Source organism: Melanerpes formicivorus, unplaced genomic scaffold (assembly GCF_026170545.1).
Source record: "Melanerpes formicivorus ecotype bairdi unplaced genomic scaffold, bMelFor1.0.p_v2 SCAF_13, whole genome shotgun sequence".
Lineage (NCBI taxonomy): Eukaryota > Metazoa > Chordata > Aves > Piciformes > Picidae > Melanerpes > Melanerpes formicivorus.
This window is the reverse complement of record NW_027142365.1, coordinates 1,681,880-1,700,329: the sequence shown is the minus strand read 5'-3', so window position 1 is coordinate 1,700,329 and position 18,450 is coordinate 1,681,880.

Genomic DNA, 18,450 nt, shown 5'->3' with positions numbered 1-18,450 from the left:
AAAGTCTGCATAAGCCCCTGAGGGCAGCGCTGCTCTTGCTGCTCTTCAACTCTCTCTTTTCACTTGGAGAAGAACAGCCCCAGAGGGGAGCTGAGCAATGCTCAGCAAGAGCTAAAGGGAGCATGGGGAGCAAACCCTCCCTGGGCATTGTGCTCCTGGGCAAGCTGCTGTGGGTGCCCTGCTTTAGCAGGGGAGTTTGGACTGGATGATCTCCAGAGGTCCCTTCCAACCCCTGCCATGCTGGGGTGCTGTGGTCCTGTGGCTCTCCTCTTTCTGGCAAAGCATCACACTTCACCAAAATGCTATTTTCCTCCTTCCAAGCAGCCTGCACTCCTAACAGCTTCAGCTTTCTGCCGTGTCTGTGGCTGCCTCCACCACGGCTGCCTAGGGGACACTTCTGGAGAAGCACTCTCAGCTCTCAGCTTCCTCTCTGAGCATGAAACGTGGCCCCGGCCCAAGGAACCGCAGTGGAATCAAGAAGGGTTTACGCAAACAGGACCCGTGGCCAGAAAACAATCTGAAGAGAAGTTGTTTTGCCTCTTCCTTATTATGATGGTGATGGTATTTTGGCAGCAAAACCCAAGAGCAAGCAGGCAGAACTGAACTTACACTTGAAGGAGCTGAGGATAAACAGCGGAGTCTCTCGGGGACGCTGGAGGTTTCACAATCTCCTCAGCAAGCCCTGGGCTGGTGCTGCTGATCCAATTTGTCTACCTACATTTCAACAAGTTAGGAACTTCTCCTCAGAGCCCAGGAATGAGGCTCTGCAAGAAAACAGCCCTGAAGGATTGCCTGGGGGTTTTGACTCAAGAAATTGGGTCAGATCTGGGAGGAAATAAAAGGTGGTTTCCTACCCCCTGAGTTTCTTCCCAGTTATATTGTTGTTGTTGTCGTTCTCCCTTTGATGTGTTTTGAAACAGTCGAGGCCCTGCATCATCTCCATGAGGAGAAACTTCTTGTTCTTTTTTTGTCCCATTCACATGATGTGACATGGTGAGGAGCAGCTGAGGGGCCTGGGGTTGTTGAGCCTGCAGACAGGGAGGCTGAGGGCAGATCACAGAACCACAGAATCAATGAGGTTGGACAAGACCTCAAAGATCATCAAGTCCAGCCTGTCACCCAAATCTCCTGGCCCTCTCCAGATCCATGAAAGGAGATTTGAGCCAGGTTGGGGTTGGTCTCTTCTCTCAAGGAACAAGTGGTAAGACAAGAGGAAATGGCTTTATGCTTCCCCAGGGGAGGTTTAGCTTGAGCATGAGGAACAATTTCTTCCCCTTGGGGCTTGTCAAAGCCTGGCCCAAGCTAACCATGGCAGTGGTGGAGTCCCCATCACTGGAGGGATTTCAAATTGATGGAGATGTGGTGCTGAGGTTTAATGGTGGCTTGGCAGTGCTGGGTTCATGGCTGGATTTGATCTGCAAGGTCTCTTCCAAGCTAAATGGTTCTCTGATGCTAGGATGGCAGCAGTGACCTACCCCTGGCAGATGCCCCTCGCTGTGCTTTGTGCCTCACTCAGCCTTTCAGCAGGTAGGAGGTGGGCATGGCTGACAGATGCTTCGTGCAGTGGCAGCCTCCATTGAGGTACCTCTGTGGGAGCTGAGCTTTCTAATTATGACCAAGCTTTAACTACCAAGGTCACAGAAGCATGTGCTGTGTAGGATTTTCCAGAGGTGCCTCACAGGATATTTTTACACCACCTGGCCTGTGGCCACATCTGCTGCTTAAGCTGCCTTCAGCTACTCGATGAGGTTATCACTACCAGTCCTTTCCCAGCTGCCCACAGCTCCTTCCTCCTTCTCCTCACCAGAATTTACTACGCCCTCAGATGTGCTGGCAGAAGTGGAGCCTAATTGCTTCCAAACACAGCCCTGACAAAACCGTCTGGGTTTCAACCACAGCAAAAATAGCAAAACCCTCTTCTAAAGTTTCTGAGCTAACCTAGATAATTTTTGGCATGGCTGAGTGAGGGTCTGACCACATGTGCAAGTTGTGCTGGAAGATGTGAAGGAGTCGTGGCCATGAGCTGGGAAAAGTGACTTCTGCATCCTTCTGAGCTGCAGCCTCCCTGAGACTTAACCGGAGAGTCTCACAGTGTCTAAGCTCTGAACTCAGGGCTGATCACCTCCAGTCTCAGCACTATCAGCTGAGGGACTGAGGAGGAACTGAGCTGGAAATGCCACTGCTTCTCTCCATAGGTTGCAGAAAGGATCTGGATTCCACCTCCACAGGCATGTTGAAAAAATATTGCAGGGATTTCCTCTGCTCTTGTTCCAGCAGAAGCCTGAACTCAGTCCCCAGAAAAGCCACAAACTGCATTCACAGCAGCACAGCAGCACAGAATGTTAGGGGCTGGAAGGGACCTTGAGAAATAGACTAGGCTAGACTAGACTAGACTAGAATACAATAGAATAGAACAAGCCAGGTTGGAAAATACCTTTGAGATCATCCAGTCCAACCTTTCACCCAACACCGTCTGATCAACTCAACCATGGCACCAAGTGTCTCACCCAGTCCAACCCCCCTGCCAGAGCAGGATCACCTGGACCAGATCACACTGGAACTCATCCAGTGTAAGTTCCAACTCTCTCAGTCTTTCTCCACAGGAGAGGTGCTCCAGCCCTCTGCTCATCCTCAAGGCCCTTCTCTGGACACCTTCCAGCAGTGAGTGGAAGAGAAAAAATGAGCAAGGAGCTACATCATTTGACTTGCAACCTGATCAGACCTCTTTTCTTCTCCTGCATAAACTCCTCAGGGCAGGGAGATGTTTAAGTCACACAGTTCTGAAGGCTCTGTGAAACTGGATTAGATCTGCAGGAGAAATGGAGGAGCTCAGAGCTTGGGCATGGTGATGTTGGGTTGGTGGTTGCACCTGATCGTCTTAGAGGTCTTTTCCAACCTTCAGGATTCCAAAGCATTATTCATTTTGTCTGGTGCCCTGGTCTTCAGCTTTAAAATGCACCCAGAATTAATGGTAATGGCCTGAATGGTTCCTCTGCTGACCTGAGGACTACCAAGCTCACTGCAGGTGCCCTTGAGCACCAAATCCAAGCAGTGAATTCACGTGGAAGTGCACATCCAGGGGTTTCTCACAGAGATGTTAGAAGTCATCTGGGGTCTTTGAGGTAGCAAATGTCCACAGCCTGGTCTAAAGGATCACATCTGAAAAATGACACTGGGAAAAAAAAGTCAGACTGAGTGAGGATGGAAACAAAAGGTGATCTAAAAACTCTGACCATTAATCCATGACAATAATCAGCAATTCATCAATGTGTTGTCCTAGGGACTCAAGACACAGCTGAGGGGCACAAGCACAGCTCCAGCACAGTGACTGGAGCTACTCCATCCATAAGTGCCTGGTGTCTCCTGTTGCATCTGATTCTACAAGGCTAATTTTAGTCCTTTTGCTGATGGCCAGGAAACCCCTGCTGACAATCTGCACTGCCACCTTGTGTGACTTGAGCTTCCTTTGAAATCCTTCTCTTTCTGCTGCATATCCCTTGCCTTCCAATCCCAGATTGTTCTCCTGATCAAGAAATCATTTGATCAGGCACTGAAATGTTTGTGCTGCTCACCCTCGTCTCAGACTCCCAGCTGGACAGCTCTACACAGCCAGGCTCTGATCACAGAATCATAGGATCATAGAATTGTCAGGGCTGGAAGGGACCTCAAGGCTCAGCCAGTTCCAACCCCCCTGCCATGGGCAGGGACACCTCACACCACAGCAGGTTGCTCACAGCCACATCCAGCCTGGCTTCAAAAACCTCCAGGGATGAGGCTTCCACCACCTCCCTGGGCAACCCCTACCAGAGTCTCATCTCCTCTTCTGCTGGGGGAAAAGCCCTTGTCAGAACACGAAGGCTTCAGGCTCCCAGAGATGATTTTTGCTAGAACTGGTATCATAGAACTGGTATCATAGGCATAGAACAATAGAATCATTTGCATTGGAAGAGAACTTCAAGACCATGGAGCCCAACCTCTAACCCAGCACTTCCAATTCCACCACCAACCCATGGCCCTCAGCACCACATCCCCAGAGCTTTGAAACCCCTCCAGGCATGGGGACTCCACCACTGCCCTGGGCAGCTTGGGCCTTCCTTTTGACAAGCCTCAAGGGGAAGAAATTGTTCTTCATGTCCAACCTAAACCTTTCCTGGCGCAACCTGAGACCCATTTCCTCTGGTCCTACTGCCCATTTGCTTGTCTTATCGTGGTGCTGTTTCTTTGGATCTGTCAGAATGAGTTGAAATTGTGTTAGACGTGTTCAGGAATTCTGGAGGAGGAGGAGGTTGGACATTGTCTGAGGAAACCACTCTAAACCTGACCACTGCTCCCCCCCCCCCAGACATTTTATGCATGGATGCAGGGGTTGGTAGGCATTGAACAGTTCCAGAATGGTCCAAATTTCCCATCTGTTTTATTTTCCCTTCTGGAGAAATAAAAATCATGGAGATGTAAGAGGAGAACTCCTGCACAGGCACAGGGGTGATTCATTTGTCAAGCAACCTAGCAGAGCTTTCCCTTCTTTGGCTTCCAGCTTTCTCTGACACCTCATTAGTGAGCTACATCTTGGACTCCAAGCACTCACAGAGCTTCTGTTCACCTCTCACTTCCAGGTCCTGGACCTTCTGTGTTTCTTTCTTCAGTAAGCCCTCTATGGGGGGAGGGAAAGAAGAGGGAAACCAAAAGAGACAAAAATCAAACCAAAAGAGACAAAAATCAAACCAAAAGAGACAAAAATCAAACCAGAAGAGACAAAAATCAAACTAAACAGGCAAAAATCAAACCAGAGACAAAAATCAAACCAAAGGAGACAAAAATCAAACCAAAGCAGACAAAAGTCAAACCTGAGACAAAAAAATCAAACCAAAGAGACAAAAATCAAACCAAAGAATCCTCAGGCCCTGCATAATTTTTTTTTCCTTTACTGTTTTTATTTCACTATTATGAAAAGAACCTCAGTGTTGGCTCTGGAAAGGAGAGCAAGGAGAGAGGAGAATGGCCCAAGGTGGAGAGCCAACATGTTGCACTGGAAGATCATTCAGCAAATGACCTGGCTTGCAGCAGAGGGTTGGACCAGATGACTTTTAAAGGCTCCTTCCAACCCAAACCATTCTGTTTGTTTTTCACCAAAGCTGCTCTGACCTTTGGTGAGTGTCCAGTTCATGGCCAGAGAAATGGAGATCCCGACTCCAGGAGCCTGGAATGACTGCGTCAGACACAGTCCTCTGCTGCGGCTGGATGGATTTCCTGTAAAGGGGACACTTCCCACCAGCTGCAGAGGAGTCCCAAGAAGACTGCCAAAGGTTTTGGTGACAGAAGAGCTGCAGAGGAGTCCCAAGAAGACTGCCAAAGGTTTTGGTGACAGAAGAGCTGCAGAGGAGTCCCAAGAAGACTGCCAAAGGTTTTGGTGACAGAAGAGCTGCAGAGGAGTCCCAAGAAGACTGCCAAAGGTTTTGGTGACAGAAGAGCTGCAGAGGAGTCCCAAGAAGACTGCCAAAGGTTTTGGTGACAGAAGTTGACTTTTGCTCTGAAAGCCGTTTGAAATGAACCATCTCCACTGGTCCTCAGCTGGCTCAGGGAACTCAGCAAAGCTGTCTCCAGTGGGGATCCTGCTAACTCTAGAGACAGGGGAAAGCAGAGAAGTTGGACTAGGTGATCTCCAGAAGTCCCTTCCAACCTTGTTCTGTGATTCTGTGATGTCCCTTTGGCCTGCTCAGATGTCCTGGCCGTGCTCTCTCTAGCTTCCTATGTACTTCCTTGCTTGCAGAGCATGGGAAAGCAGAAGTCCTTGACTTAGGATACAGCTACTTAGCAACAGCTGAAACATCAGCATGTTATCAACATGATTCTCACACTAAATCCCAACCACAGCACTGCACCAGCTACTGGGCAGAGAATTAACCCTGTTCTAGCCCAGCCCAGGCCAGGGGCACAAGCCTGTCACCTGTCCTGATTCTGCTGTGCCTTTCACAAGGAAACATCACAGGTATTTCACAGAATCCCAGCATGGTAGGGTTGAAAGGGACCTCTGGAGATCCTCCAGTCCAACCCCCTGCTAAAGCACAGCGCCCACAGCAGCTTGCCCAGGAGCACAGTGCCCAGGGGGGTTTGGAATCAGTCCAGAGTGGGAGACTCCACAACCTCTCTGGGCAGCCTGGGCCAGCACAGCTGCAGCAGCGGATGCTGTGAGCAAACCATTGCCAAACCCTTTTCTTCCTCGTTCTGCTCCACTCTTCCTAGACTTTGGACCAGCAATTTTTGGAGAGTTCTTAATCATTAATGAGGCTGGGGATGAAGTCCAAGGAAAATGTGTTCAACGTCTTCTTACCCAGCCACCCAGACCTACACCCATTAAGGGCTTTTGTTAACTCATTGGCTTCAAGCAAGTGAATGTAGATGTAAGGAGGCTGAAGGTAAAGACCAAGGTGTTTCAACATGGAGAGAGATGCTTCAGAGAAGACCTTTTGTAACCCTTGACTAAACATGTCAATGATTCTAATGCACTACAAGAAGGGCACTGCAGCTACTTTGCTCTGGGCTTGTCATTGATGGGTGGAAGGACATCACAACCTCCTCACCCCACTCTCAAGCACACAGGGCATGGCCACCTTGACTGTCCCAACAGTAAGATGCTCCTTAACTGAGATACAGATGCTTGGCACAAAGGGATGAAATAGTTATTTCCCCACCTGCAACCTCCAACCTCCATCCCCAAGTGATCACAGAAGCTCACACAAGAAGGGGAAGGAGAATAATTCTGTATGGTTTAGTTAAGGACCACAGCAAGATCAGGAGTCAGATTTCAAGGGAATGTAACAACTCCACTTGGTGCAACCAACAGATGGATAGAAGAGGGAAAAGAGGCTTCAGAAGGACTTTTTCCATGGTGATTACTTAGTCTCCTGGATGTTCCAGTTGGCAACACTTGAAAGGTTTTTAATTTGCTAAGGAGAGATTGTTTTTTCCCCAGAACTGGCTAATAAAAGCCTTTTATTAAACACCTTTAAATGATGATTGAGAGATAAAGCTGAGGGGTCATTAATTCCTGTCGAGAAGGAAAGGAAAACTCTGACTTAGGCATGCTGAAAATAAACTTAGTCCAAAATAACATCACACCACTTAAAGCTGTTTAGCCAATTACAGAGCCATCCACATTAATTGCCCAGGATCAGGAGTTACAGCTGGGATCTGGGACCTGGGCACATATCCAATGTATTGGAATAGATTCTTGCCACTGGTTAGGGCTGGGCTGGCCTCTGGAACAACGACAGACACTCCCTATAAGCTCCTCTCCCTTCCCCAAGGGAAGAGAAAGGGAAGAAGGGAGAAGACTGATAGGTTGGGGAAGAAACTAAACCAGGTGGGATGGAATGAAGAACAATCCAAGGAAATAGAGACAAAGAGATACAAACAATATGGAACCCTGCTCCTGATGGCAATGACATCACCATTGCCAACCCCAATGCTGGAGGCAGGCACAGGGGAAGTCCCAGACTGGACTGCAGGGTACATGGGAATTGAACGCAGGAGCTGGATTCTGGAACCAGATTCAGCAACACATGAATCAGGATCAAAGGCAGAAGGGACAGAGTCCTCCTCAGACACTGGCCATTGAAGGAGATAATTTGATCCTCATGATCCCTCAGCTTGATCCTGAAGGTGACATCCAAAGCCATCCTTGGTCAGTTGAGGGACACCTCTCCTGTTCCCTCTTCCCCACAGGTGCCATCTCTGACTTCCTGCACCCCAAGGTGGAGCACAACCTGTGGTAGTGCCCTTGCTCTGCACAGGAGGAGGTCTAAGCCAGAGCCTTCCTGCAGCCCAGCCCTTGGCAGGAATTCTCCCTGCTGAAGCGGCCACTGTGTGCAAACATGCCCTGAGCTCGGCCCTCACTGAGCAGAGACTGAGCTGAGAAATCAAATCACTGACCACAATTAGCTCTGTTCTGGCTCCAGCCAGGACCAGTCTGCAGTTTTCTATGTCAGCTGTGATTAGCAGCCCAAGGTCTGACCTTCTCCAACCAGAGGGCTTTCTGTTTTCGGCCACTGCCTGCACGCCACAGATAAGCTCTTCGTGCCGCTATTTCTTTGTGACTGAAAACAAGGCAGGGGAGAACGTGCCAGGGAGAATGCTCTGTTCCCACAGCCCTCTTGCATAAACATTTCTCTTTTGTCAGCAATAAAAGGTCTGGGATGCTGATGCAGGAGATAAGGACGCAGCTGTGCCAGCTCTGTAGAGCTGAAGCAGATGGACCGTGCGTGCACGCCCAGCTCCACTAAAGGAGAAAGAGAGAGGTGGGAAAGGAGCAGCTCCTGCAAGTGCAAGCTGGGGTTTAGAGCAGTAGTTGTTTCCCAAGAGCTTTCAACAAGCAGCCTGACCTCTCTTGCCCTTCCAGGACCCAGTAAGTAATGTCATGTCCTCTTCTTAAAAAGGCCTAACCTGGTTCAGCTCGGTCTTTAAACGTCTCTCTCAGCCCCAGAATGCTACATCTGGAGCCACAGTTGTTGAAGAGAGAGGAAAATGGGCTCTCCTCCATGGGATGCTAACAGTGATTGAGAGCAGAAGACCTTCTCAATGTCTTCTTTTGGTATTGTTATCAAGCCTGGAAGTGATTCGGTTCATAGGATCATGCAATGCTTTGGGTTGGAAGGGCTCAACAGCCCCAGGCCTCCCAGCCTCTCTTCACAGAGATGCTCCAGGCCCCTCAGCAGCTCTGTAGTCTCAGTTGGGTTCTCTCCAGTAGTTCCCTTTCTCTCCTGAACTGGGGATCCCTGAATTGGATCAGCACAGAATACAGGCAGAGGATAACCTCCCTCAACCTGTTGCCACACTCCTCTTCATGCATTCCAGAAGACCTTTGCCCTTCTTAGCCACAGGGGCACATTGCTGGCTCATGGGCAATTTCTTGTCCACCAGCACTCCCAGGTCCTTTTCCACAGAGCTGCTCACCAGCAGGTCAGTCCTGGATGAATGTAACTGATGTGAGGGACACCTCACACTACAGCAGGTTGCTCACACCAGCATCCTTAAAAGCCTTCAGGCATGAGGCTTCCACCAGCTCCCTGGGCAACCTGTGCCAGTCTCTCACCACCCTCCTGGGGAACAATTTCTTCCTAACATCCAATCTGAATCTCCCCACTTCTAGTTTTGCTCCATCCCCCCCAGTCCTATCACTCCCTGACACCCTCAAAAGTCCCTCCCCAGCTTTCTTGTAGCCCCTGCAGATACTAGGTCACAATAAGGTCTCCTGCTCTTCTCCAGCCTGCGCAACCCCAACTCCCTCAGTCTGTCCTCACAGCAGAGCAGCTCCAGCCCTCTGCTCATCCTCATGGCTCTTCTCTGGACACTTTCCAGCACTACTATTCAGGGCAAACATCAAAATGTCTTTATGAAGACAGGCTGGCACAATGGCAGTGGGAAACTGCTGGCAAGGGTTTCCTCAATGGACAGGTCTCCAAGCCAAACTACGTTTCCCAGGATCCATTTACATGGTTAAGCTGCAGGGAATTTCTGGAGCTGCTGCCTATCCCATGGGCCCAGCTCGTAGAGGAGAATGGCTACAGCTAAGCTTCAGTGTCCCTCGGGCTCTGCAGCCACACTTGGTTCTTGGCTGGAGTCTTTCGGTGTTTGAGGAACAAGAAGTCATTCCCCTCCCATTTTCCTGAGGAAAAACTCATTTGGTCTTTTTCATTCTGAATAAATCTCCACAGAAATTATTCTTCCTTTCTTCCTTTCTCTTTTTTCCTTTCTCTTCCCTTCTTTCTTCCTTTCTTCCTTTCTCTCTCTCTTTCTTTCTTGCTTTCTCTCTCTTTCTTCCTTTCCTCCCCTTCTTTCTTTCTTTCTTCCTTCCTTTCTCTTTCTTTCTTGCTTGCTTTCTTTCTCTTTTTACTTTCATTCTTTCTTCCTTCCTTTCTTCTTCTTCTTTCTTTCTTCCTTTCTTTCTCTTTCTTTCTCTTTCCTTCCTTCTTTCTTCCTTCCTTCTCCTTCTTTCTTTCTTTCTTCCTTCCTTTCTCTTTCTTTCTTTCTTTCCTTCTTTCTTTCCTTCCTTCTTTCTTTCCTTCTTTCTTGCTTTCTTTCCCTTCCTTCCTTCCTTCCTTCCTTCCTTCCTTCCTTCCTTCCTTCCTTCCTTCCTTCCTTCCTTCCTTCCTTAGTTCCTTCCTTCCTTCCTTCCTTCCTTCCTTCCTTCCTTCCTTCCTTCCTTCCTTCCTTCCTTCCTTAGTTCCTTCCTTCCTTCCTTCCTTCCTTCCTTCCTTCCTTCCTTCCTTCCTTCCTTCCTTCCTTCCTTCCTTCCTCTCATCCAATAGCTTAATTAATTTTCTCAGCACAGGCAGAGCCTCTGGACCAGAAGCCCCAGAGGGATCAAAGGACAACCTCTTTCCTTTTCTGGTCCCACAAAGAACCACAGAACCCAGTGACAAAATTAGAAGTCACAGAAGGGAAAGGGGAAAAAAAAACCCAGAGGAAAGCATCCTCCAGCCTCTGGCTGAGCTGGGAGAAATTACACAGCTGAAATTCTGTTGTTTACTCAGAAAAGGAACACAAGAGTCTTTTTTCCCCCTTTTTCTTCCCTTTTTATTTTTTTTTCTTTTATTTTAGCCTGAGGAAACCAAAGGAACAGCTTTAAAAACCCCAAGCCTTCAGCATTTTCACGTAATTACAGAGTAGGAGCTGGTGAGGGCACAACGTGGCTTCTCGTTTGTGCTGCTGGCTGCAGTTTCTGGTGGCTGCTGTCTCATTTGCAGGGCCCAGGCTCAGATTTGGTTTTGTTTTCTCTGGTTTGCCTTCTATTCTGGACATGTTCTGCAGCAACTCGATCCATCAGGTTGGGGAACAGTTGGGGCTTTTGTTCAGCTTTGTTGGCTGAGTGTGGTGGAGATGCAATCAGTCCAACCCTGGCAGCAGCTGGAGCGTGCACAGGCAGACACCAAGACCTTGAAACCGCCAGGATGGGGAGAAGAATCCATACAAACACCTGACACAAAGGGGGCTGCAGACTCTGAGGGGATGCTGCAACATCCTTTATTTAATATTGCTGGTTGCACTGCCAGCTCACCACTAAACCATGGCCCTCAGCTCCATATCTGCACGGCCTGGAAACCCCTCCAGGTATGGAGACTCCATCACTGCCCTGAACAACCCTGTCAGTGGAGAATTTTCCTCTAATATCCAACCTAAACCTCCCATGGTGCAACGTGAGGCTGTTTCCTCTCATCCTCTCACTTGTTCCGTGGGAGAAGAGACCAATTTCCACCTGGCTCCAGCCTCCTTGCAGGGAGTTGCAGAGAGCCAGAAGGTCTCCCCTCAGCCTCCTTTTCTCCAGGCTCAGCAACCCCCAGGTCCCTCAGCTGCTCCTCACAAGACTTGGGCTCTAGATGGACTCATCCAGATGCCAGAGAACCAAGTGTCAGAAGAGAATCTGCAACATCTGCTCACCTTGGGGGCAGAGAGGAGGGGAAGAGCTTGGCAGCCTTTGGTCTCACTTTTGGGCAGGATCTAAAAGATGACAGCAGCTTGGGACATAATGTGGTACAAGGGGCTTGTGGGGGTTGGACAACGAAATTCTGGGGTCTTGAGGAACAGCTGAAAATGGTAGCAATTATCAGTGATGTGGAACCCAGTGGTGGTGGTGGTGTAGCCACACACATTATCCTCAAGTTTTGTAGGGTGAGAGAAGGGCAACAAGGTTGGGGAGAGGTCTGGAGCACAGCCCTGGGAGGAGAGGCTGAGGGAGCTGGGGTTGCTTAGCCTGGAGAAGAGGAGGCTCAGGGGAGACCTTCTTGCTCTCTACAACTCCCTGAAGGGAGGTTGTAGCCAGGTGGGGGTTGGTCTCTTCTCCCAGGCACCCAGCACCAGAACAAGAGGACACAGTCTCAAGCTGTGCCAGGGGAGTTTCAGGCTAGATGTTAGGAAGAAGTTCTTCCCAGCAAGAGAGACTGGCCATTGGGATGTGCTGCCCAGGGAGGTGGTGGAGTCACCATCACTGGAGGTGTTCAAGAGGGGATTGGATGTGGCACTTGGAGCCATGGGTTAGTTGTCAGGAGGTGTTGGGTGACAGGCTGGACTTGATGATCTCTGAGGTCGTTTCCAACCTTATTGATTCTTTGAGTCTATGATCAGCAGAGCTCTCCACTGGCCTGGGGCAGTGACTGGTCACTCAATGTGAGCTGCATCCAATGCTCTGAAACTGCCTTCAAATCTTCTGCTCTTTTTAAGTGTCCAACAACAAAACAGGCTGCCCAGGGAGGTGGTGGAGTCCCCAGCCCTGGGGGTGTTCAAGAAACCTGGGGATATGGCACCTTGGGGACAGGGTTTAATGGCCATGGTGGTGTTGTGTTGGTAGCTGGCCTTGATGATTTTGGAGGTCTTTCACAGCAGAGGAGTTTAATGATTCTATAAAAAGCACTGGGAGGTAAACCAAAAGGGCCTACAAAACCCAGCCTGGATCCTTTCCCTCTGTCCTGCAGATGTTTGCTTCACCAAGTGCCAGAGTTCTGGCTTCCTCCCAGCGGGATGACCCCTGAAATCCCAAACTTACAGCACTTGAAAAAGGATAAATAAATGTACAGGCTGCTTAGATGTCCCTCAGAGGAAAATCTCTGCTTATGGACTTCACAGCTGTCCAAGAGACTTTGATTTGGTTTTGCTCTTGAATAAAAAAGAAAGGGGAATTGTTAAAAAAAAGAGAGAGAGAGAAAGGAAACAACAAGAAGAAAAAGCACAAAGCAGCAAAACCAACCCAAAGGCTCTCAGTTCCATCAGATGTTTTCATTAACCGTGGGGATGTTTGAAATGTCTTAATAACAAAGTCTGCCTCTTGAATTCTTGGAGTCCTGAGGAAACTACCCAGCTAAGTGGAAATGTAAATAAAAGCCCATTTGCAGCTAACAAAATGAAGAATGGCATCTTGCATGGCCCAGCAATCCCACTGAGCCAGGCCTGCCTATTACCACCCTCTTTGAGAGCTCAGCCAGACCACAGAGGCCTCTGCAAGCCAAGAGCCAGCCCCTCTACTGCAGCTAAAACCACCTCCTGAAGATGCTCAGAGCAGGGAGAGGGAGAGGGAAAGGAGAGGGAGAGGAAGAAGAGAGGAGAGGGAGAGGAGAGGGAGAGGAGAGGGAGAGGAGAGGGAGAGGAAGAGGAGAGGAGAGGGAGAGGAGAGGGAGAGGAAGAGGAGAGGAGAGGGAGAGGAGAGGGAGAGGAAAGGGAGAGGAGAGGGAGAGTAAGAAGAGAGGAGAGGGAGAGGAGAGGGAGAGGAAGAAGAGAGGAGAGGGAGAGGAGAGGGAGAGGAGAGGGAGAGGAGAGGGAGAGGAGAGGGGAGGGAGAGGAGAGGGAGAGGAGAGGGAAGGGAGAGGGAGAGGGAGAGGAGGGGAGAGGAGAGGGAGAGGAGAGGGAGAGGAGAGGGAGAGGAGAGGGAGAGGAGAGGGAGAGGAGAGGGAGAGGAGAGGGAAGGGAGAGGGAGAGGGAGAGGAGAGGGAGAGGAGAGGGAGAGGAGAGGGAGAGGAGAGGGAGAGGAGAGGGAGAGGAGAGGGAGAGGAGAGGGAGAGGAGAGGGAGAGGAGAGGAGAGGAGAGGAGAGGAGAGGAGAGGAGAGGAGAGGAGAGGAGAGGAGAGGAGAGGAGAGGAGAGGAGAGGAGAGGAGAGGAGAGGAGAGGAGAGGAGAGGAGAGGAGAGGAGAGGAGAGGAGAGGAGAGGAGAGGAGAGGAGAGGAGAGGAGAGCCTCAGATTCCAGTGCCATATCTCAGACACAAGCAAAGCCACAATTCCAGGACAGAAGGGGTTGGACTTCTGTCATTACAGCAACTGCAGAAGCAGCGAAGGGATAGGTGGCAAAGTGCTGTCCCTTGTAATGAAATGCAATAGAAGCAGTCATTTGTGTGAGAAGGTTATTCAGAATCAAAGCCCTGAAATTCTCAGCTCCTAAACCAGTATCACAGAGATTCCTCATTCTTATAATTACTAAAATTATGGGCTACCTTGGGCTGGCAAATGCAGAGCTAGGGGGGAAAGACATTGCCCACCCACAGAGATGAGTTAGATGCCAAGAAACTCTACCAGGAGCCAAGATGTCCTCTCCCTAAACACTTCTAGATGGGAGCCTCACAGCCCTGTCCAGAGGAAGGTGATACTAGGACACAGAAGGTAATGCTACCTATTCCCATGGTGCTTATCAATAGCTCATGGATGGGGGGCAAGAGGATGGGACCAGCCTCTTGTCAGTGGAGCCCAGTGGTAGGACAAGGGGCAACAGGCACAATTTGGAATCCAGGAGGTTCCATTTGAACAGGAGGAGAAAATTCTGGGGTGTGAGGGTGCTGGAGCCCTGGCCCAGGCTGCCCAGAGAGGTTGTGGTGTCTCCTTCTCTGAAGCCACCTGGGCATGATCCTGGGCAATCTGCTCTAGGTGACCCTGCTTTAGGAGAGGTCCAGATCTCCAGAGGTCCCTTCCACCCCCTACCACGCTTGGGCTCTGTGATTCTGTGCTACAGCACTATTGCCACGGCAGCAATTACATGAAGAGTGAAGGCCCACCAGGCAAGAGGAAGAGGAGCAGAAGGGAAGCTCTTCTCTGAGAACCCAGCCCAGATCAGATGTCTGAGTCTGAAATTGTGCTGTAACTGTACTTGGAGGTCAGTAAAGCAGTCAGAATTTAACTTTGCCTTGCAACTTACAGCAGAATCCTGATAATGAAGACATGAAATCAATACCTCCCACCCCAGCACCCCGCAGGAGGTTGGACCACTCTACCCTTTGCTGCTGACAATAGCCACATGCCATGAAAGAGTTTAACTGCTCCCTCTAAACCCAGGTCCTGGGCAATTGTTGCCTTTGAGCCTAGTGGAGCTACCAGTGGGATAATGCTTCTGCCACCATGGGACAGGAGCCTGGGTTCTGGTTTCAGTGCTGCCTGCTTTATGAGGCTCTGCTGGGTGACTGGTCCCATTGTTCAGTCCTGGGGTGGACGCTCTGAGTCACTCCTCCTAGCAAATCTGGTTTCTATAAAGCACTGACAAGCCCATGAGTCATTTACCTTTGTTACCAGTTGGAACCAAGGGGGTGATGGAGGACAGGGGACTGGAAGCAGAAGCTGCTTTCCTCTGGGAGATAGTGAATTTGATGTTGAGCACAACCCACAACAAGAGAAGCTCCAGAAAGGACACGCACGAGCCCTCTGCTACTGGACCAGCTTTGGGCTAGGAGTTTCTTCTGGCCCAGAAATAAAGAGGAGAGCTGTTATGAGCTGCTGGAGGAAAACATGCCTCAGAGACAGGCCAGAAACACTAAGCAGGCCATGGGTGTAACCCCATTTCCTGAGGGGATTAGCTGGGACTCCTCACCTTAAGTTACTCCATGGAAGACACACTCAGCTGGGCAGACTTCTCAAAGGTCATGTGTCATGTCACACTGCCACTCTGAACTGGCCCCTGCCTCGTTGTCTCCTCTAGCTGGTCTGGAACATCATATATTTAGGGGTCAGAGCCATAGTTTCTCTTCTGCCCCATGACCAGATGTGCCCAGTTCCATTTTTGATGCAGAGCTTGATGTCCCAGAGTGGAGAAAGACCATGACACTGCACAGCTGGAGGAAGAGCATGACATTGGGCAACTGGCTGTGACCCTACAGCCTTCCTTGCATCTTCAGCCTGACTTTGCAAAAGCCCCAAATGCCCCCTCTGATGTGGCCTAACATAGTGAACATGCCCCCAGCTCCCCAGACATGTTCTATGATTCTATAGAGAAGGGCAGATTTGGATTGGATGGCAGGAAGAAGTTCTTCACTATGACGGTGGTGGAACACCAGAAGAGGTTGCCCAGGGAGGTGGCTGAGGCTCCTTCCCTGGAGAGATTCAAGATGGCCCTGGGCAACCTGATCTAGTTGGGGATGTCCCTGCTGGCTGTGGGGAGGTCAGACTGGATGAGCTTTGGAGGTCCCTTCCAGCCTGGACCATTCTATGAGTCTATGTTCTTACCATGTTCATTCTATGGTCTTGCTTTGGCCAAGATGTGGAGAGCTGGTGAGCCAAGGCTGCCTGCTTTTCACTCTTCTTTGCTTAATGCTCATCCTTGAGACCTTTCAGTATTAAAGAGGACCCTACAAGCAAGATGGAAACAGACTTTAGCAGGACCTGTTGTTACAGGACAAGGGGTGATGGTTTGAACTAAAAGAGGGAGATGTAGACTAGAGAGAAGGAAGAGATTTTTGCACAATATGGGTGGTGAGACACTGGCCCAGGCTGGCCAGAGAGGTGGTAGATGGCCCCACCCTGGAACCATTCCAGGACAGGTTGTTCAGGGCTCTGAGCAACCTCAACTGGTTGAGGATGTCCCTGCTGACAGCAGAGGAGTTGGACTGGATGACCTTTAAAGGCCCTATCCAACCCAAAGCAGTCTATGATTCTGTCTGATTGGATGTGAACAGATCCAGAGGCTGCACAGACCACTCTGGGTTGTTTGGACATTATCCCTCCTTCTCCCTCCAAATCACAGAGGTGCAGTCCAGGATGAAGTCTAACTCACTGCTGGCAACAACAGAGGACTAAAACCATTCCTGCTGCAGACAGCCTCCTGATTTCTGAGCTCTGGAAGAAGTTCTGTCTGATTGCCTGGATGTGGAAACTCCTGCCTTCACAGCCTGGGCCTGGATGGGATTCCCTCTGTGGCTTCAGAAAAGCCCTGCCTGAGCAAAGATAATAACTGGAGAAGAGCCCAAGCCACAGAACTGGGATCTGAACTCTTCTGCTTGGATCTTCTTGTCTGCAAGAGCAAAACTGCAGCGAGGCACCTGCGGGATGAAGCCAGTCTGTGGCATTGGAGGGGACCAGCCTTGAAGAGATCAAAGCCACTTGTGCTCAACCACAGAACTGTGTCCATAGCCTTGTGGGGCTTGATTTCACATGAGGTGAGTTGGTTTTCCCCCATGTCTGCTAAGGACACAGGGATCTGTGCTCTGACTCTGGTGTGATGTGTGTAGAAACACCTCTCTGTCACCTTGCTGCTTCCCATCAAGGCTTCCTCTGCAGAGAGATCTGCCATGCAATAAAGGTCATTGCAAGCCCAATGGCCATGACTTGTCCAGTCATGACAAGTGTGACCATGAGGGCTTGGGTGGCAGGTTGGACTTGATTATCTTATTGACCTTATTGATTCTATGATTCTATGACCTTCTCCTCCCTGACATAAGTTTAGCAGGACCTCTGTGGTATGTGTTTAAGACTCTGTGAGAAGATCATATTCAGCAGGAAACATTAAAGAGCCACCAAGGAGCAGGGGATCATAGGTGGGATCATAGAATTATGGAACCATAACAACATAGAATTATAAAATCATGGAATCAGAGAATTATAGAATCATAGAATCAGAATCACTCATTGAATCATGGAATCAGAATCATAGATTCATTGAATCATAGAATCAGAATCATTGAATCATTGAATCATGGAATCAGAATCATAGATTCATGGAATCATTGAATCAGAATCATTGAATCATTGAATCATGGAATCAGAATCATAGATTCATTGAATCATAGAATCATAGAATCAGAATCATAGATTCATTGAATCACTGAATCATAGAATCATAGAATCAGAATCATTGAATCATAGGATCAGAATCACAGATCCTTAGCATCATAGAATCCTTTTGTTTGAAAGAGCCTTCTAAGATCACCAAGTCCAACTGTTAACCCAACACTTTCAAGTCACCACTAAAGCACAGAGTCACAGAATGCACTGGGTGGAAAGGGACCCTCAAAGGTCATCTTGTCCAACCACCCTGCAGTGAGCAAGGACATCTCCAACTGGATCAGATTGCCTCATCAAGTCTGGCCATGAACATCTCCAGGGATGGGCCCTCCATTGCATCCCTGGGCAAACCATGTCCCTCAGCACCATTAGCTCTTAAATCCCTCCAGAGATTCCTGCAAACTTCTCCAGAAAACAAATTATTCCTCAGGATCTGAAGCCAGCTGCAAACTGGAGTGAAGAAGAGAGGATGCTTTGGAGATGTCAACTATGCTGCTCCCAGAGAAGGGTTTTCCTGCTCCTGATGATGACCACCTTGCCCTCTCAGATAGCTCAGCTGTGTTTGAGTTGTGGCAATGGTAGAAGAAGGATTAGTAGGAGCTGGCCTTCATCATTATAAGGAGCAGTGTTTGGTGGCACAGCCCATGCCAGGCTGAGATAAAAGCTGGAAGGGGAAGTTTGTGGAGCAACCTGGACTTCCACACAACAGCATACACCAGAGGGTGGACTGTGTGTGCCTCTGGGTGATTTACTGCCAGCCCTTTGGTGTGGTCTGATGATGGGAGGATTATTTGTAGGCTTATTACAAATCTTTGTTGGCTTCAAGGAAAGGAAATGTTTGCCTTGGCCAGACATTTGGGATCATAAATCAAACCCTCAGCAATCCATTAACACAGAGGAGATAGGAACCTGCAGGCAAATTTCTGGCCCA